The sequence below is a fragment of the Poecilia reticulata genome, chromosome 15 (assembly GCF_904066995.2).
Source record: "Poecilia reticulata chromosome 15, P_reticulata-male-v2, whole genome shotgun sequence".
Classification (NCBI taxonomy): Eukaryota; Metazoa; Chordata; class Actinopteri; order Cyprinodontiformes; family Poeciliidae; genus Poecilia; species Poecilia reticulata.
In genome coordinates, this window is record NC_088844.1 from 801,869 (window position 1) to 823,111 (window position 21,243).

The 21,243-nt window shown below is 38.1% G+C and overlaps 1 protein-coding gene and 1 long non-coding RNA gene across 4 annotated transcripts in view; both read left to right on the top strand.

The window, feature by feature from the left end:
• The window catches only part of LOC145555015 (attractin-like protein 1), a 175,988-nt gene that overhangs the window by 66,039 nt on the left and 88,706 nt on the right, over window positions 1–21,243 (top strand). The gene's annotated exons all lie outside the window — the stretch shown is intronic.
• Window positions 16,126–20,256, top strand: LOC103476631 (uncharacterized). Its single transcript, XR_001777335.2, has 3 exons — window positions 16,126–19,686; window positions 19,759–20,110; window positions 20,182–20,256. It is a non-coding gene; the product is annotated as an uncharacterized LOC103476631 (long non-coding RNA).

The following is a 21,243-nucleotide window of genomic DNA, read 5'->3' on the forward strand; positions in this document are numbered from 1 at the left end:
TTTGTATAAACATAATAAAGAAAAATGATAAAACACTTTACTGAATCAATATACTTCATTATACCTTGATAAAATATTTTATTATATTTTGAGCATACTTGCTCAGGTTATGGCTGACATATAACTATTCACTTTAAAAAAATCCTTAATTGAAAGTAGATCTCTACGATAAGGATCATTACTGTGATAGCAAAAGACTGCTTAGATGGAAATGTGTAACTTCCGCTCACACTCTGCCTGCTAAAACTCTGTTTGGCCAGTTGGATGTTTTCTAACTGTCCTTGATTCACCCCATATGTATGTTTTTAGTAGCCGAGATGGTAATACTCACAGCAGATGGTGGGGAAATCATAACGATGGAAATGAAAAAGTACAATCAGAAAAATGTGGGTTAATCAGAGCCAGTGATATCACTTTCTGGAATTCAGTTTTCTATATAAAGACATGATTTTAATAAACTCAAAAAAAAAATCATGAACAAAAGAGAAAACATGGTGCTAAAGTGCTAAAAATGTCAATAACTTTTTTTTTTTTATGTACCGCTAAAGTATCACCTAGCAACAAGGACGTGAAATAAACCTGCAGGAAAAAAGCCACACAGCTGGGCACACACTCCAAATAAGACAAGCTGAGTGACTGCAGCGCTACAAGGACAATCAATGGGCCTAATCTGAGTCTGATTAGAGCTGAGTAGCTCTCCCCGTGCCGTCTGGTTACACTCCTCCACTGTTTCTTACTTAGTATTACATCACAGATGGGAAAGGAAAAACGTGGACAAATTGCAGATGTGATTCAAAGGCTTTTTGTCAAGCGTTAAAAATAGTTAATGGAATTATTCCTTTTTCCCATGTTCACAATTTGCTAACATTTTTGATTCTTTGGATTTTAAAGCTCGACTTTTGAACTTTTTTGAACAGTCTGACTGGATCCCATTTAGGTAAACACTAAGAAAATAATTTTTATTCAACTTTCTCTTTATCATGGTTGTTGTAAATATATTTAGTCTTCATATTATTATTATTTTTTGTATAATACCTAGTAATTTACTAATCCAAAATCCACATCAAAGGGAGTCGTGCAACAGAAAGAGGTTGCTGCAAAATTTTCTGAAAACTCTGATGATAAAAGAAATTTTTCCATTGTCAGATATTTCCGTAAAATATATTTGCATAATTATTAGTTTGTTGCCAACTGAGCTGCTTTCTCCCACTCTGTCATTTTAGATTAATGATCTGATGAATCAGAAGACGAGGCGTTAAAGAGCCCAATGGCCAGCCAATGTTTGGCTGCATTGAAGCAGAAATGTATGAAAATAACAATGAAGCTTGAAATGTGCTCACCTGATTTAAAAATAAAACTCAAGGCTTTAAAAAGATTGTTTTCATAAACTCAAAAGTGTATAAATTCTAACAATTAACTTGAGCTAACAAATCTAAATAAGCCAAATTTATTTAATTTCCAGTAATCAGGGTACAATCCTTGAAATCCTTGAAAATGTGTGAAGGTGTTTTCAAGGTTTGGAAAGTGTTCGATTTCTGTATAAAGTCATTGAAAGTACTTGATATTATAACTGCACAATTTTGTAATAAAGTGTGAAGCAAGTTTGACTAAAAGAGAAAATTTGGTCATTTACTTTAACACAAAAGGATTTGATTGGATTGTTTCAATAGATATTTATTTCTAATAACTCAGTGATTTATTGATAAGTAATTTAAAATGTTTTCCAGTTCCAGAGGTAAATGTTCTTTGGAAATTGAAGGGGTTTTTTTTACTTTTATTTTTTTATCTGTGAGCGTGTGTGTACTCACATTATCATGACATTATTATTATTATGTTAGCTGGAAATTGTCTCAAAATGACAATATTATTGTTTGACAATAACCTCTGGGACAATTTATTGTCCAGCAAAATTTCTTTTTGTGGCAAGCCTATTTGTCCTTTCTATGTAGAATAGCCTACTACAACAAGACATGATTGCCAGTAATAAATGATATGCTGAGCCTGAATGCTTCTTAGTTTTATTTGTTTTTTGAACACAAGCTGCCATTTTAACCCTCTGTATGCTCAAATGTTAGCGTTTAAGTATGGTTATTTCTGAAAATTTCTTATTGAGATTTAAACATCTAAATGATAACAGAGAATCTGTTAAAACCTGAACTAAATTTATGCTCGGGCATATTTTTGCTTTGAAGAGTTAATATGTGGTTGTAGTGTGTATAGGAACACTGCATACGTGATTCTTCACAGCCTTTAAAGAACAAATAAACCTTTTTGGGCCACTAATAGATTTTGCAACAGCTGCCATCATGAGCGGTTTGCCTTCTAGTCAGATTTCATTTTTGTAAATATTGTTTTAAAGGCATAGCTTTTATAAAACATCACAAACAAAGACATAAAAACCACTGAGCCAGTGGTCGTGTATGATTTTATGGCGGTAAAACTCTTGGACAGGTCACACCGGACCGCAGTCTTGACTCTCACCGAGCTTTAATGGATGAGTCTCGTTCTGTCTGACTGATTGGTCCAGTAATGTAGGCAGAGAAGTGTGGTGGCAGGGTAATTGGCTGTGATTTAAAGATCCTCTGAAGGCTAAACTGGGATTGCAGTTTGGAGAATTAATGGTTTCTAATTGAAGATATGCAAATGGCTTAATATGGCGGAAAAAGACTCCGAAGGTTTAATGGAGAGCAGAGATTCATCGGGCTTCTCCTTAAATGCAAGTGGCTAATAGTTATCCTGTAAATGAGTCTGCCAAAAATCTCCCCAACTGACAGATTCTTTATGATTTCCATAAAAATTAACTCTATATTTTTCTTCTTTAAACCTTAATTTCCTGAAGACTGAAAGCTTTTTCAGGTCTAGTTTTAAAAGTTTTTCTTACTATGCAAATGTAATTACTTACTGCTTTCATTCCACCCACTATCAATTTTAGTTTGGTGTTTTAGTCTTTCTGAGGAATTCTCAAAGCTCCTTAAGGCAGTGCCTGACTCTTTATGTCTGAATTTCTGCCACCAATCACGTGACATTGAAGGGTCAAACCTTCCAACCAATCATCTTCACCCAACAGGAAACAAAGTCTTCTCGAACTGCTTTTGTCACTTTAGTTTTACCTGCTGATAGACAATATTCAAAGTATGTACAGTAAAATAAAATAGGATTCAGTTGTTTTTGCGATCGCCAAAGAAGAAATGAGGTTATTTGTGTTATAAAGGTAATAAAATTGATATTAGGAAAGTTGAAAGTTGATCATTTGCAATCTCTTTGTTTCCAGTTTCATATTCTGTGAAGCTCATATAGGAGGGAGCTCAGGCAGTGTCATTACAGCCTGAGATGGTTCATCAATGTAAAAAACAAAAAGCATTGAATATCTTTGTGCAGCCACAGTTTGATCTGAGTGTCCCTTCAGGCTGCGAGTGTGTACGTTTCTCTTTGATTACTTGAGAAGGTAATTATGGTTGTGCAGTGGAGAGAGAAGCAGGTGAGAGACAGAAGCTCCTTAAGATCCGACCGTTTCTATTTTCTGCTTGAGGGGAGACGGTTAGAAACTAAAATAACCAGGACTGGAGCAATGGACGGAGTTAATGATCAATAGCTTTAACATTTTTCTAAATAACGACTAAATACTTGTGCATAGGAGAAATGGAGATCATACTGCTTCATTAGTATGTTTTTTTCCCTTATATCTTAGCCTGGAGAAAGATATTTGATTTAACTATGCCTACAATATTTATACAATATTTGGAGCAATTAAACACATGAACTTGGTTGAAGATGAAGCTCATTTGACATGTTTATGTTGTCAAATTGCCATTTACTAGCTAGAATATTTGAAGCATTGTACAAGAGGAATGTTTTTTTTTTTTCCAATAGCACTGCCTTCTTCTGTTCCTACTGGGTTCTTTGATTCAGTGGAAGTAGTTCTCCCAACCAAACGCAAACCATGAGATAAAACAAACATAGGTAATCATTCACAGGAAGGTATTGGAGAGAGCTTTACTGTTGAAATGGCTTTTAATGACTTCCGGTGGTGCCTTGTTCTGACACTGTTGCATTGGGTGGAGGCTCCCGTGAGATTGATGAATAATTGGCAAATTATATAATTCATATAATTAACCCCTTAAGAGAAACTGCAAATAAGAAGATGATGCCGGCAAGAAACACCGTTGGTAAACAACAAACTGACCAAAAAGAGTCCAAAGAGAAGAAAGACTCGCAGCAGACTAGCACCACAGCTAGCGAGAGAAGAAAATAATGAATGACACGGTAGCCAAAGTCTTGCATGAACTAAAGGAGTTGAGGAAAAAAAATCAGAGTGCGTTTGCTGAGACAAAAGCCGCTCTAACAAGACTGGAAACATCAGTACGAGACTTGAAAGAGCGCATAGACACAGTAGAGCAGTGGTCCCCAAACTTTTTCCTGTGAGGGCCACACAACTTTTTCCTTCTCTGCTGGGGGCCGGAGTCAGTTTGTAACAGAAAAAGTGTGACGATTGCTGGAGTGCCTAAATGTAAAAGTGTGTTGTTTTCCAGAAAGCACAATCAACTCTCTGGGTTCTTCACAGAACAAGTCAGGAAATAAATAATAACACTATTAATTAAATAAATAACAGTCAGATAAGGCTTCTGCATGTTGGTGTTCCCACTAAATACTGAATATGCCCTATTTGGGTTGTCTTGGCCTTTTATCGCAACCTGTGGGGTTTTCCCTGACTGGGAACGAGAATACAACCTGTTGAATGTGACAGGTAGCCAATCAGAAAGTACGATGACGTAAGAACAGAGGGGAATCCCAAACAGCTGACATATTGCGCAACTGAGAGTCCGGTGGATATCGGAGATGATATGTGGAAATGTTTATTATTAAATCTAAAAGGTCGTTATTGTTTGTTCAGTTAAAAATGTTATCTATGAAAAAACATATTCACCTCCAAATCATAGTGCAGCAAATTTATCCACCGCCTTTTCTTTTTGTTACATCTTTTATCTCTTAAAATGACTCCACAAACTATCACTACTGCTTCTACATCGTCATCCGTGTTTGCTTATTCTAAATTCCCGCTATGTTAGGGGGTTTACTGGATTATCTTCTGGAATGGGGATGTTCGTGACTGGAATTGGTTCGTACCGTGTGACTGAACAGCTCTGTGGTCGCAGAGGTTTGGAGAATCGGCCGACAATTCATAAATCTAGCTGTCTAAACCAGACTTAAGACTCACAAGCTCTACTCCTCTCCTCTTGACCACTGCCCAAACGCTCTGACTCTGGTCGCTATGGTATCATTTACATATCCCTTTGAAATAACAGAAGCGCCACAAAAACGAACATTTAACTTTCGTAAAAATTTTAACTCACGATAATGACTAACGGGAGCCCTGAGCTTGTTTCTTTGCAACGAGACGGTCCCATCTGGGAGTTATGAGAGACGATGACACCCAAAGTGTTGATTATATCCACAGCATGCTTGGTCTCTATGTGTCAAAGCAGTTTGAAGCTTCATTGCCTCATTAGCAGCCGGTCGCCGCATGTTACGCAGAGCGGGCTTGTAACGTGAGACTCACCTACCGGTCCGGGATAAATCCTTTCTCCTGTCTCTTCTCTGGGCCTTTTCCCCCTTGCAAAGAAACTTTCCAAAGACATCTGATCTGTTTCTTACTCATTTTGCTGCTTGTGGGCTCAATGTTGGCGCGCAAGTAACCAGACTTCCAATGATTCACTTTCTGCTAAAGAGCCCCCTGGTGGTTGAAGAAAAATCCACATATAAACGGCTTGTAGTCCAGAAAATATGGTATATGAAAAAAAATCTAAATGCTCTCTGGTATTGTTCAGAAAGCCGGATCAAATGTGGATTCAGGCCGTATCCGGCCCACGGGCCGTAGTTTGAGGACCACTGCACTAGAGCAACGTTTGGAAGAAGCAGAAAATAGGACCGGCACGACGGAAGAAGTTAGCCAGAGAAACGAGAGAGTGCTTCGGTACTTGCTGAGACGTGAGGCTTTACTCACTAACCAATGTGATGACCTACAGAACCGTTTGCGCCGTAACAATCTCAGAATCTGATTTAAAGGTTTACATTTAAGATTATGGTTGGGACTCATCTTAATGACTTGGAGAACCAGAAATTAAAAAATGAATGGGTGGATCAAGTATTTTTTGCCAGCAGTCCGAAAAGTAGAGGGAGGGGGTGGCAATTTTATTAAGCCAAACAACCTACTTCTCGGTGCAGAAGGAGGTTAAAGACGTGCAGGGGAGATATGTGATGGAGGTGGGATCAGTAGAAGGGATGGATATAACAATAATGAATATATATATGCCCCAAATGGAGAGGATCCAAACTTTTTTATAGAAGTAGCCTCTGTCTTAGCAAAAGACTCAGAAGGCGTAATAATCTTAGCAGGAGACTTTAACTGTGTGTTGGATCCAAAACAAGACAAATTGCCGCCAGAAAAGGGCCCTCTGGGCAAGAAAACTAAAGCTCTGAAATATATGCTAAATGAGTTGGGCCTGGAAGATTCTTGGAGGGCATGTAACCCACAGGGCAGGGATTTCACATTCTTCTCAAACGTGCATGGTTCGTACTCAAGATTGGATATCATACTTATATCCAAACGAGACCTTCATAGGGTGGTATATAGTGGGAGTGTGAGTCGCTTATTAGCTTTCCAATTGAGAAAAATACAGGCCATCCGTGTGATTCCAAACATATGTCACCCGGGAAACAGAAAATAACTAGTCCAACCGGAAAAAATTGCAGAGGCGTTCCGAGAATTTTATAAAGAACTATATGACTCCGAAAGTTTACCCCAAAAAAGGAAGGAAATAGAGAACCTATTCAAAACACTTAATTTACCTAAACTGACACAGGAAGAAGCTGAAAATCTGAATAAGCCAATTACGAAAACTGAGATTGAGGAAGTAATTAAATTATTAAAAAGCAATAAAAGTCCGGGGACAGATGGTCCCCGGACTGGGATAAAATGTCTAAATTCTGAGACAAAATGTCAGTGTTTCTCAACCTTTTTCGGGCCAGCGCCCCCTAGCCTTTATCCAGGTCCCTCACCGCCCCCCATCAAAGAATTTGTAGGCTACTTTGCACTGCCTATTATTTTATCGATAATATTACTATCACTATTGTAGATGCTTTGATTTTTATGCTTGTTTCTGTATTTATCATCAAGATAATTTTCCAGAGAACAAAAAAGTAATGTGAATAGAAATTATTTTCACAGGCGTCTATGAAAAATGCAATGAACATTCAACTTAAAATTGGTAGGCCTAACAGCAGCCAATCAGAGTGGAAAAAAATATTCTTATTTTGTGCCATTTTCTAGTTGTTAAATATTCCACAAAATGACCAGAAAAAATACGTACAGCAATGCCAGTTTAAACTTTGAACAATTTGCAAAACGACTGAGCTCTGCAACATGGATAGAATGGTAACTACATTAATCATAGCTCTTCTTCTGTTCTCCGTTCTGGTGGTGCGGAAACTAACAGTTTCTGGTGGTGCAGCTCTGTGCTGCCTTCAGGAGAATGGGAAATAAGAGTATCATCCATAAAACTTCACCCACATGGCATTTATTGTGCAAACCAGAGCTTTCAGTGGAAAAACAAAAGTTCCAGGTCCTTTTAATGCCATACAGATATGAGACATAAACATGGATTATATCTTTATATAGACCTGTCTATTGAGTTATAGATTAATAGTTTTACTGGACAGAAATTACACAGAACAAATCTGGTTCTTAAACAAATCCTAATGAGTCAAATTGAAAGTGTCATGGAGTCATCAGCCTCATGACATTAACACTGACATGAAAAATAATATTGAAGAAATAAATATATCAAATCTAATTAAAAACATAAATAAGTGATACATTATTTACTGTTATGGTCTGTAAGACATATTTATTCTCAGTATTAGATATGGTCTCAACAAACCCATGGCACTTCAACAATATTATTTTACTTTTTATCTAGAAATGGTGTGTTTATTCTTGTCATACAGCCCTCTGTATTTATTGCTCGAAAGGTCTTGCCATACCAGTTTATTCCTCTGTATTTACTTTAGTTTCTTAGTTTATTCTTGCATTTTGTTCTTCATTCATTTCCATTTAGTTTCCTTTGATTAGTATTATCCTCTCTTGGTTTATTGCTATGTCCACTTTAGTTTCTTTCCTGTTGCTAGATTTATTTTATCGTTTATTGACGCTCACCACCAGTAATCTTCACTCATCACCTGCTGCGCCGCATAATCGCCATGTGTTTCACATCTTGTGTTGATTTTTCACTGTTCAGTGTCGGATTCCCTGTTTTTATGCCATAATTCACATCTAGTTCGCCGCTCCGTTTTATGTCCCGCTTCTCCTGTTTCAGAGTTTTGCGCAATGTGCGCATCTTTTTTTTTTTTTTTTACGCGCAGCGTTCGGGAAACGTATCGATGGGAAAAGGCAGACTGACATAAACCTTTTAAAACAACGGAAACAATTTGGTATTCTGATTATTGAAATTTAAAATGCTGTGGTACTGTTGTTCTATCACACCCGTTTCATACCGGACCACTTTCAGCACCGGTGTTAACACTATAAAATGAACGCTCTCTATTGTGGTATCACCCATGGAGGGATTTCTTTATTTAAATGGGTTCATTTTTCAGAGGGATACAAAGTGAGGGTATCGTGATTTTAGTAATTACATGTTTATAAGACCGATTTTCTGTTGTTCTACCATGGAAGCGTGCAGCCTTCAAACGGAAATAAAACACTTTTTAATGTAAGTTGCTGCTTTGACATGATCACAGAACTGTCAGAACATATGTACAAAAACCCTCAGTAAAACATAAAATATGTTAAAATCAGACTCCAGACAAAGTGAATCACAGCAGTGACATCAGCCGGTGAGACGCTGAACTGATGCGGTGAAGCTACCAGTAGCAGGAGAACAGAGCTGCACCAAGAAGCTACAAACACTGAATAGAAGGAGAAGAGCTGCCATCGATACAGTTGCAGCCAGGCATGATTTAATTTTACACAATACAGTTTTACCAAGTTGCTCAAAGTCTAAACTGGTATTGTTGTGCATATAAGGTGAAAAGTTTACCTTTGACCAAACGCCCCCCAAAGGAATCCCAGCGCCCCCCTTTTGTAAAAATGTCTGCCAGCGCCCCCTGTCGTCTTCTGAACGCCCCCTGGGGGGCGGTACCGCCCACGTTGAGAACTGCTAGTCTAGACGCATCTGTAGTAATACTCAGGAGTTAGAGCAGGGGTGTCAAACTGCAGTCCTCGAGGGCCGGTGTCCTGCAACTTTTAGATGTGCCTCTGCTGCACCACACCTGAATAGAATAATTAGGTCATTAGCAAGGCTCTGGAGAACTGATTACACAAGAAGGAGGTAATTAAGCCATTTCATTCCAGTGTTTTGTGCCTGTGGCACATCTAAACACTGCAGGACAGCGGCCCTTGAGGGCTGGAGTTTGACACCTGTGAGTTAGAGGCTTTTTGGACCCGTTAGATGGAGAGCTGGTCAGTAGTCAGTCTGCTGGAGTCTGAGAGGAGGTATGGGTGTGGCTGACTATTGTGTAATAACAATGGCATAGTCGACTTTAAACCTAACAAAATGGATAGGGGATTCGGTGAGTGGGCAGATAAGGGTTTAGTAACAATAAACCAACTATTTACAGGAACAACATTAAAAGCCTTCTCGCAACTTCAAAATTCATATATCATCGCTAACATGGATCTTTTCAGATTCTTTCAGATTAGACACTACCTTAAAACAAGGAAAGAGACAAATTAAAAGAGAGTCCAACAGATTTTGAACAATACTGAATTGATGTGGTGGAGAACCAAAAAGATCTTCAAAAGATTGTCTCGGCTCTATACCAGAGATTATGAAACAACCAGGACGAGACAACTCTAGATGTCAAGAATAAATGGGAACTGGAACTAAACGTGGTGGTAGAAGACACAGAGTGGGAAGAAACTTGTGGTAAATGGCATAAATGTATTGAGTAGTCCAAACTGGATGGAGTTTAGCTGGAAAGTAAGAATGAGATTTTTTAGAACACCGATAGTGATAGCCAGCTATGATGGTAAGGCCAGTAACCTCTGCTGGCGGAAGTGCGGACAGATAGGAGATTTTTCCCACATATTTTGGGAATGTCCAAAGATGAAAGGTTACTGGGAGATGGTAAAAAGGGAAACAGAAAAATACTAAACCTGAATATGTCCTGGGAAATCTATAAAGTGTGTCCTAGAAAATGTTAATCTTCCGACGGAAGATACTAAATATATACTGAGAGCCCTGGTGTTGATTACTCATAAGGTGATCACTGTGAACTGGCTGAAACCACATTCGCCTACCTTGGAACAATGGGTCCAGAGGCTGAAGACTGTCAACCTGATGGAAGATTTAACAGCAACTCTGAGGTTGCGGAAAGACATTTATAATAAAAGATGGACTTCTGTAAATCTATATCTGGAACAACGGGCCTGATTTTCTGTGATACTGCAAGAAGAGAGGGGGAAGGTGGAGCTCTGGACGACCTACGTTTGAAAGTTATATCTGTAATTGTGTTGCAATGTAAAAATGCATAAGAGTGGACTATGTCAAGGAATTGTTTAAATAAAAGTAAGAAAAGAAGAAATGGCTTTTAATTTCTCCGTCTGTCTGGTTTGTTGTGGCATATTCTGAAAGATACTAGCCATGCTGGTTTCTGCATAATGGTAAAGCCTGGTCAACAATCACCACTTGCTCTATGTTTTGATTTGTTCAGGGGAACCTCTTTTATTGGGAAACAATGGATTCCTGGAAATGTGAAGTTTGTTGAGGTTTGAAATGATTGGATCTGATTTTACCAAATCGCTAATGTTTGGCGATGACATAATGCACCAGCTCCATAGTGAATTAAGCTACGAAGTTTACCGGAAATTATTGCCAGTGTTAAAATGTCTTCAACATTCCAATTGCACTGACTTTAATTGCTTGTATCACTTCCTCTGCTGCATTGCCCAAACCAAAGGCAGACTACAGTTTAAGAAAAGTGTAGAAACGCAATGTCAACATTCACAACTTGTTTGTTTACCATAAAAACGAGATCTGTTATTCGTGTAGGAATGTAAAGGTATGTGTAAGATTGGAATAATTTGTATACTAAACCATTGATTTTCATTAAAATCAATGCAACAAATATAGGTACTTATTCTTCTTTTCACTTACACTCTAAACCCAGAGTGTTAAGATGTTTATTTTATATAGCAGTACCGCAGCATAAACCTAACTTTGAATAAGTACAACTAACTTATTACCTGACATACCCGATTTTTGTGCGGCAAAATGGTTACAAAATAAAAAATAAAAAAATTGTTTTGGGTCCCAATATTTACAGTTTAAATTTGTGAAACTACAACATTTTTCAGTCTCTGTATCTAGTAAGGAGGCAAAAACTAACAAGAAGAAAACAGAGGTTAGCAACCGGCATGCTACATGTTCAGACATGATGTTGCTCTTATTTCCAATTTCCCAGTGCCGCATTTAAAAAAAAGGGATATTTCCTTATCAGAAGGCAGTGAAATGAAGCCGCTTTGTTCTGTATAAAATAAAATTGTATATTTTCATTTTATAAAACCTAAAACTTCTTAGCTTTTTTTTGGTTTCTCAAAATCTGATTTGTCTTGTTTTTGTGTCTCACTCCGTTTGGTAATCTCTCTGTGTGTGTGTGTGGGGGAGGGGGGTTGTGCGTGTGTGTGTGTTTGCTTTGTGTGAGTATGGAAATGAAGAGCAGATAAAGACTGTAACTTTGCAGACTAGTGGAAAAGTCTCCAGCTGCGAAAAGCCACTACAATCAACTAAACGGAGATGACATTAACTCCCTACTGGGATTCAGACCTATAAGTTTGTGTTTACGTGTCTGCCCGCGTGTGTGCGTGTGTGTGTGTTTCTGAAGCGTCTTCTTTGCATTTTACGCCATTAACTCAAAGAAGAAACAGACTGTGCTTTCTGTATTTGGTGTTTGTGTTTATCGGTTTGCATGTGTCCGTGCTTCTGGATCCGTGTATTCTGACTCTTTTAATCAAACAATCCTGTTTATTCTGCTTTTAATTATGCATAACTTAATGGTGCAGAGAGCTTTGTTGTTTCCATTAAAACACTGTGGTGAAGTAGAACTGTTCAAACTTTTTTTTTAACCAAAACCTCAACACTCTAGACTGGAAGACGAAGTCAGCATTTTGGTCAAAGTTCCACTAAACTGTTGAAGCTCAAGATGGTCAAAATGGTAACTTGTGGGGGCGCTAGAGCGCTGCAATGGAGTAGACGCTTTTCTGTGAGACTCCATGATACCTCCTCAAATTTAGTTTTTAAATACAACGCACTTGGTCTTTTATTCAATCTTGTTTTACTTCAAATGAGTGGGATTACTTTTTTACTCTTTATTTTTCAAAATGAGGAAAAAGGACAGTGCAAAGAAGGAGACAGCTCAGCCGAGCTCCGGAGCTAGCAACGAAGCTATTTTAGCTGCTGTTACTGCCCAGGGGGTGCAAGTCGCCAAACTTTTTTATCTTATTGATGGACTGAAGAAGTCAATGGAGGGTCGACTTGACAAAGTCGAAGCTTCCCTCGCTCTCATGCAAAAACAACGGGAAATAGAGAGTAGAGTTGACACCATTGATTAAGTCATGTCGTCTGCTGATGACCGCATCTCGGCCCTCAAGGCCTCCTGTGTTCAGCTTGGAGAAGCTAACGCCCTGTTGAAAGTGAAACTAAGTAATCTGGAAAGTTGGTCTTGCAGGTGCAACACAAAACTGCTTAATTGGCATTAAAGAGGGCGGAGAACAGGATCGCCCTACTGACTTTCTTTTACAGCTTTTAAAGGACGTATTCGAGAAGGATAACTTTGTCAAACCCGATAAGATTGACCATGCCCACCGTAGTCTTAGGCCAAAACCACAAACTGAGGAGCGGCCACGAGCTATCATCGCGAAGATCCACAACGACAGATATATGGCTAACATACTATGACTCAGTCGCCAGCATTCAGCCTTGATGTATAACAGAACCCGTGTATCAATCTTTCCTGACTACACAACTGACTACACGTTGTTGTAGGCCATCACTGCGGATGGCCTACAACAACGTGAGGAAGAAGCTAACCAAGGTGGGCGCTAAGTGCTCGCTACTTTATCCAGCCAAGCTGCAAGTTGTACACAACAGAATTTTTAAGACTTTTCTCTCCCTACTACAGGCTGAACATTCTGCTAGCTCCATCTCTGGAGTTCCATCTAGGTTCAGCAGATGTCTGAAACTAGGATGACTGATCTTATTCACTTTTTTTATTTAATTAAATTTTTTATTTTCCTCTTATTTAAGTCTGACAGTGTATTTCCAACTACTGTTCTGAATGTACTGACAGTGCTCCTTCCAGGCCAGTCATTCATTCAGTATCAATATTCCTTTAACGCCAACCTACTTTTCCAATTAAATTATTTAGACTTACACCCCAAACTCAAAAAATTGATTGACAATTCACGGTTACTTCCACTGTTATTAATTGGTGATATTAATATTATCAAAAATGGTTGTACTTCCTAAGTTTATTTACCTCTTTCAAAATATCTCAATTTTTATTCTTTAATCTTTTTTTAAAACATTGGATTCAATTATTATGCCATTCATTTGGGCATACAAATCTTGCATGGTCCAAGAATCTTGGAATTACAATTTCTGCTGCACTTTGGGATCGCACTCTAATAAGAATAAAGGACTGCTCTATTAACGCTATACTTCAGCTAATCCAGTTTAAAGTGGTGTACAGTGATCCCTCGTTTTTCGCAGGGGTTGCGTTCCAAAAGTAAGCCGCGATAAGCGAAATCCGCGAAGTAGTTACCTTTATTTTTTACGATTATTACACAGCATAATTAAATATTCTACATTGAAACCGAAGAACAAAACCAAACTATCAATGCGGGTGAGGCTTTGGCAGATGTTTTCTAGTTTGAATTACAAATTTTTGTCACGAGCATTCCCTCACCACGGTGGTGAATGATGTGCAGACCAGGCTTTCAACAGAGAGCTTTTACATTCATGTGTAGGCTGCCAGGATGCTAGATCTCTAAGTTACTGCTCACAGAACACATTTAACCTTATAAGCTTTTACCTCAGCAATATAATTCTATTATTACTTTGCTAGTAACTTTGACTTCATTCTTAAGTACCTGCTTTCTTCCTTTTTTATCCTTTTTTACATATTTTCTGACTTCATGGAAATGAATGGAACTATTGTGCGCTTTAAGACTGAACAAAGAGGAAATATTTCATACATAAACCATGAAACAAAATTTGAAGCACTAAGATTCTTCCGTGTTTCTACGTTTTTGTTTTGTTACTGCAATCATTTCCCTTTTTCAAGGAATTTCAGAAAGATGCTACTCTGCAACAGTTTTTCAGTAATATAAATGTGACTGAAAGGTTTACTTTCTACCAATACTTTCCAAATTTCTGCCATGTTTAGTTTCTATTATGTGCTGCAATCAGAAGTCACATTCATGGACCAGGACCCCACAGAGTGTGAGACCATCTTCTGATGACTTAGTGCCAGATTGTTCAACAAATGTTGTCCTACTTAAGAGACAGTACCGTCCAAAACTCCACATTTACTCTTTATCACTATGCATTTAGCTAAACAACTGGGGTTTTCAAACTTAAAAATGTACCTTAACAAACAAAAGTGAAGAGAATCTTCTTGAATCTCTTATGCTCACCTGGCTAGAGCAACTTAAAAAAAAGCAGAAAGGTAAAACAAGGAGATAAAGCCTTTTGAAAAATTGACAGAATCGTCTGATGAAGAAAATCCAATAACCAAAATGTGCAGTAATTACATCTTAGTAAGATGTGTACCAGGCTAGCTGCCGGTGTGGTTAATGGGACCAAGAAACAGGCCAAGGCTTTCTGAGAAAGTTCAGAATATTTGACAGTACTGGGCACACAGTTTGAGAATAGTTTATAACACATCAAGAAAAGTTTGCTCTTTCATCATATTGTAGCATTGGCTCACAACAATAATTCATCATTTCATTCAGAGGCCAGAGTAGAAGCTAACATCAAGCAGAGCTCACAGAATGACCAGCTTGAGTCCAAGCAGGACTCAACTATAATAAATCACTAATTTATTGCTCAAAATTCCCTCTGCATGCTGCATTCCTACTGGATACCATTCAAAATTGCACTTAAAATCATTCAACCTCCACTTCAAACCAGGGTTATTGGCAAAATATACAACACAGAGCTGTTTCATGTAAATTGATCAAGCACAATTTTACAACGCAATATTCAACACAAATTCAACTTTGATTTGAGTCACAGAGTTATTCATCTCCCTTCATGACTTCTATGTGGTATAACAGCATTAGTTGTTAAGTTATTTCTTAACAAGTAGGTTTTAAAAGATTAAATTGATCAATTGCTACGATGCCATTTGTCATAACACATGACGAAGGTTTTGATTTTTGATTATGTAGGTGCTCAACAATGTTCATTTGAACAGCATTGCCTTAAAAGAAGGATTTCATGTAGGAACGTTCCAAAAATATTTTCATCCATATGGAAATACAAGAACAGTCTAGAATACAACTTTTACTCCCCCAGACCTGTAAGTGGTGCTAAACATGGAGTACAGGACATAAGCAAAAAACCTCCATACAAAGTTAGCCAAGAAAGCAAGAATGGTGAACAGCAATGCACAAGCGGAATTTTTGTGTAGAATGAAAATTCTACACAAACATTTGTGTAGAATTTTTGTGTAGAATTTTTGTCTATCTTTTAAAAAGTCTATCTTTTAAAAGATAGACTTTTAAAAAGATAGACTTTTTTAAAGTCTATCTTCTTTTACTGCCCCTGCAGCACGACCATGATCATGTAGTCTGCCATTTTTTTCCTGAACATGATGCTTTTCGGGTGACAGATCTGGTCAGCAGTTGGGCCAATACGTCAGCATTTTTACAAAAGAGTGTTTTTTTTTCATATTCATATGGAAACACAAAAGTTAAGTTTTCACTCTGGAACTTGGTTTTAAAAAAAACAAGATTTTTTTGTGGACAGAGCCATAATCTGGGTTGATAACATTAAAATAGTTCTTCCAGAAGTACAACTTATAAATCCATTTTCAGGATTATCAATGTCAGATGTGATTAAGTTAGAATGATTTAATACACAAATAGAATAAGGCTCCTTATCCTCGAATCTCTTCAACTCTTTGGATTGTTGACATGGTTCTTCCTCCTCATTTCCTGTTCTTTTGTTTTGGTGTCTTCAGTTTGACCCATTCAGTAACAACCAACCGCATCTCATTAAACACAACTGCTCTGTGTCTTAATGAAGCTGCAGGTTGGAATAACTAGTCAGTAGCACATCTTCACCTCCATCCACAGACAACAGGAGAAGGAAAACCGTCTCATTAGTCTGACGGTTAGTGTCGTTACTGCCAGCTGTGTTACTGTCGACCAAAACTTACATCATTAGAGGGCTGAAGTTGCTCGAGGTCAACCAGTTGGTTAGGATGTCAGAAACTTTTCTTATTCTTCATGTTTGCTTGTGTAACAGTGTTTTAACTAGGCAGTTACTCTTCACATTGATAACTGCCTTAAAATCTGTGTCTGTGAAACGATATTTTAAATATAAGCAGGTGATGAACAGGATATTTCTACAGTTCAACCAGTGATTTTAGTATATAAGGTAATACAACTTCTCCCAACTGTAGGTGGACTTGTTCGTGTGCCTGTTAACACATATGAAAGAGTAGCTAATCACATGGTAGCAAGTACCTACTTATAAGTATCTGATGAATGGAGAAAAGAAAGGATTTAAGAGATGTTGGAATGGTTGCTGATTCAAATGGACTGGGATTTTCTTGCAGCCTTTTCATGAGTTAACAGAAAATGATCACCAAAAGACTAAACCTTCAGTGACCAGGGGTCCCCAAACTTTTTCCTGTGAGGGCCACATAACTCTTCCCTTCTCTGGTGGGGGGCTGGAGTCAGTTTGTAACAGAAAAAGTGTGACGATTGCAGGAGTGCCTAAATGTAAAAATTTATTGTTTTCCAGAAAGCATAATCAAATAACCCTCTCTGGGTTCTTCACAGAAAAAATCCAGGAAATAACACTAATTCTTAAATAAATGCCGTATTTTTCGGATTATAAGCCGCCCCCCCAAAGTTTTTTTTTAAAAACCAGTAAACATACACAGATAAGCTGCAGATATTTTTGCCGCTCTAGATTTTACACAACGGTGCAGCAGCAGCAGAGGGGGGCGGACACCCAAAATTTTTGTCATAATAGGTCAATTGAATATCACATTTATTACAGTTGGAAAAAGAAAAGTTGCCAAGTTTAGATTTAACTGAACTGATTATGGTGGTTTCCGAACAGTAACTGTAACAGTAAAAGTGCTGATCCTTCGTGTCTGCTACTATCATGTGCTAAATGAAAATGGGCGCTTCCTTCTTCTTCAGATTTCAACAGCAGTTTGCATCCATTATTGTTGCACTACTGTCATCTGCTGGATCCTAATATCTATACCTCAAATTCTCATAATGATCCCAGTATTATTTAAAAAAACGAAAAATATTATTTTTCCCCTGAATGCGATTTAACTGATCGACATTCTCAAATTTCAATTCCCTATTAAAACCTAATTACGTTTTAATGGGCGCTTTCTTCTTTTATTTCCAATTTTGACTTCCAATGATTCACTTCCTGCTAAAGAGCCCCCTGGTGGTTGAAGAAAAATCAACATATAAGCCACATGGTTCAAAGCTTAGAAAAAAAGTAGCGGCTTATAGTCCAGAAAATACAGTATATGAAAAAAAATGTAAATGCTTTCTGGTATTGTTCAGGGGGCCGGACCAAATGTGGAGGCGGGCCGGATCGACCCGCGGCCCGTAGTTTGGGGACGACTGGTCTAAAGTGTAGTCAAAACTAACCACTGGAATACCACACCTGGAGACAGAAGCAGCAGAAGAGCGCAGATTATGTAATTTCTGTTGGCTAATGAGAGTGCCAATGAGCTTTTCTGTTGTTCAACAACACATACAGTACTGTTATTATCACATAGACAATAAATATTCCTAACATATCAGTAATAAACTGTTCAGTTACAGATCATTAGAGAGCAAAAATAATGATAGCAACACTATCGTGTAACTCCCAATATGTCTGGTAAAACTTATATTAGCTGCTAGCTTACTAAAGCTAACAATAATAGCTAACATTTAACAACTCCACACACGGGGGTAAACGGCCAACCTTCCCCACATTACCACAGATCTCTCAGTAAGCTCATACATTGCTATGCTGTACTTGTCCATATTTACCTGTTAGAAGGTAACTCTGGACCCTTTTGGTTTCTTTATACCAACTAAGGAATGTTTTAAACAACACTGCCAACTTTACCATTAATGCTGATGATATCCATTTCTTTATGACCAAAATTTGCCCACATTCTGTTGGCTACCTCCCACTTAAATCATCTCATTGTATTTTCTGATGAGTTCCTATGCATTACAACTACTGTAATAGTTACTATTCTCAACACTTGCCAGATATAAATACAACAGCTTACCTATGGGATATGGTCAAACAACACATTTACATAATGGATGTGCATCAATGTTTCATGTCAATATGAATTGAAGTCTCTGAGATGAGGAATTGCTTTGCAAACCAGAGTGTCACAGCACATACACTTTAGTTTATCTGTGAAATTATTACACAAACACTGACTATTGATCAAATCACTAGTTCATGATTTGAGAGTTCAGTAATGAGGGCAGTGACTAAAAATTTGGGTAGAATAAAGACTTCATAAATCTATTATACTTAGAAGTTATTAAGAGAGGAAAAATTCTAGAACTTTAAAAACCTTTTGACTCGTTATATCCTCTCTATGCCCGGATTCAGAAAAATGCTGTGGGCAAAGACTGAGATCACACAGAGATAACAGCGTCACAATAATCAGCATTTATTCAAGACAGATGCATACTATCACCAGAAAAGCACATCACAAAACATCAGAAACCTCAGAGCACAAACAACACATACATTTACCTGAGAGAAGATGGAAACGACAAACAAAAAGCAAAGACATCTTTGGAGAATTGCAAGAGCAAATCTGATTTGTTAATCTGTGTAGAAAGTGTTATATTCTTGTATTTAATCTATTCAAATAAGGTGTATCTTTGCTCATCCAACCAGGAGCTGTCTCTGACCCTCTCTCTAAAGCCATTTGCATCATTTGTCTAAATAAAGTGGAAGCAGAGCTTCTCCCGAACTCCTGCTGTTTTATGGCTTTCACAGATCAGTGTGAAAGGCTGGAACTTTTCCTGATTTGTTTTCCCACTCAGACAAAGGGCAGATCAAAGATCTTAGCAAACGATCAGCTGTAACTACAGGTTGTCAGATTCTGTGTCTTCCCCATTTATTTTGTTAGTCTTTTCTTTATTTTTGTTTCGAATGGGTTTTTTGATCATGGATGGAACCGTTGTTCCGTCTGGTGTCCACCAGATGGCACCTGCACGCAGAACACCTGAGTAGCTCCTGGGTTCAACCCGTACTCACACCTGCGACTCGTTTAGGAGGCGTGGACTACGGATATAAGCAGCAGCACCTCTTCGTCTCATCGCCTGAGTGTTTGCTTACATCGGTAACATTCGTTCCAGAAATAGACCTTCTGTGATCTGCTCCAGTCTAAGCCCCTTGTTGTCTTCCTCGTCAGATTATCCTGCCGCCTCCTCGTTGCTCTGGTGTGATCCATTGTCGCTGGGTTCTGAGTGAGTGTGCCTTTTCCCCTTCGTGGATCATCAACCTCCTGTGTGTTTCCCCGACGCTGTCGGTGTTACCGGTCAGACGCCACTCCTCGTGTGTGTGCGTTTTTCCCCCCTCGTTGATCCATCTCCGGTGGATTCCCCTTTGGGACGCCACGGGTGTGGAGACCCACGCCCGAACCCCCTGGAGAACAAACTCTGACGGATCTAGTTCCAGGCCGTCCTGTCAAGTGAAGCTACCTGACCGCTCTCCTACAAGCTCACTGCCTTCGCTCCACTCCGTCTACATCACCTACCTTCCAAGTAAGCACTCACCAATTATTCCCTGGAAATCACCGCTGATCTCCTCCTAACTCTGTGTCTCCTGTTGACAGTAAGACGACCCGGTCCGCTGATCCAGTATTCACTATCTACTACCTGTTCTTTCAATAAACCATCATTGTATTTTACTCCCCTGCCTGATTGTGTTCTTGCATGTGGGTTCAAAAGCTAAATCCCATCATGACACGAGTAAAATAAAGGTCAATAGGCCAGAATAAGTTATTAATTTTAAAACTACAATTAGGCTATTTCAATAAAGACATGTTAAGTTTTAAAACTAGCATATTTTAAATTTATTTTCTTATCAAAGTCCAAAGTTTAAAGAAAAAAAAAGGATCTACTACTGTATCTAAAATGATTGTAGACTTAATTCAGATAAGGCTGTTGTGTTTGAATTTGCAAACTTTCTGGTTTCCAACATCCGTTCACACATGTACCCTAGGCAGGAGGTTGAGAAAGATCAATTTTCAACTCAAAGGTAATGCTAACATGTCAATGTGTTGGATGAAAGAACTACAAACAACTACCATGTTTTTGGGATTATGGCAGCTCCACTTCATGGTTGGTTGACAGATTGGAAGCAAACATAATTTTACCCATGCAAAACTTCCTAAGATCAAAAATCATATAATTCAAAGCTTTTACATAAACATGATTGTGAAGAGAAGCCACCCACAATAGAATTCAACAGCGCTTTTACACCATCCGCCAGTCTGAGAAAACTGAAAGGCCCAGGCGGTCACTGGCAGAGACGTTGGAGCAGTAAAAGTACACCTCATGCAACATTCTCAAATTTATTCTAAAAAAAATCAGGCTTAACTTTTTGAAAACTTAAACAAACCAAAAGTTTACATACACCGGAAAATAGACTTGTACACCTTTTTTTTTTTACTATTTTACTTTTGGATAAAATTATTCAATTCAGACTTTCTCTGTATTGAAATTCATATTTGCTCGTGTCCTGAAGATTTTTTTGTTTTACCAATTACACTGAATTATGCCTGTATTTGCTTGCAGAGTATCATAATGTTGGAGAAAAGCAAATTAGAAATTCTGTGAATCCATAGGAAAATAAAAATTCATTTTCCTTCATGAGCTGTAAGTCTGCACAATCT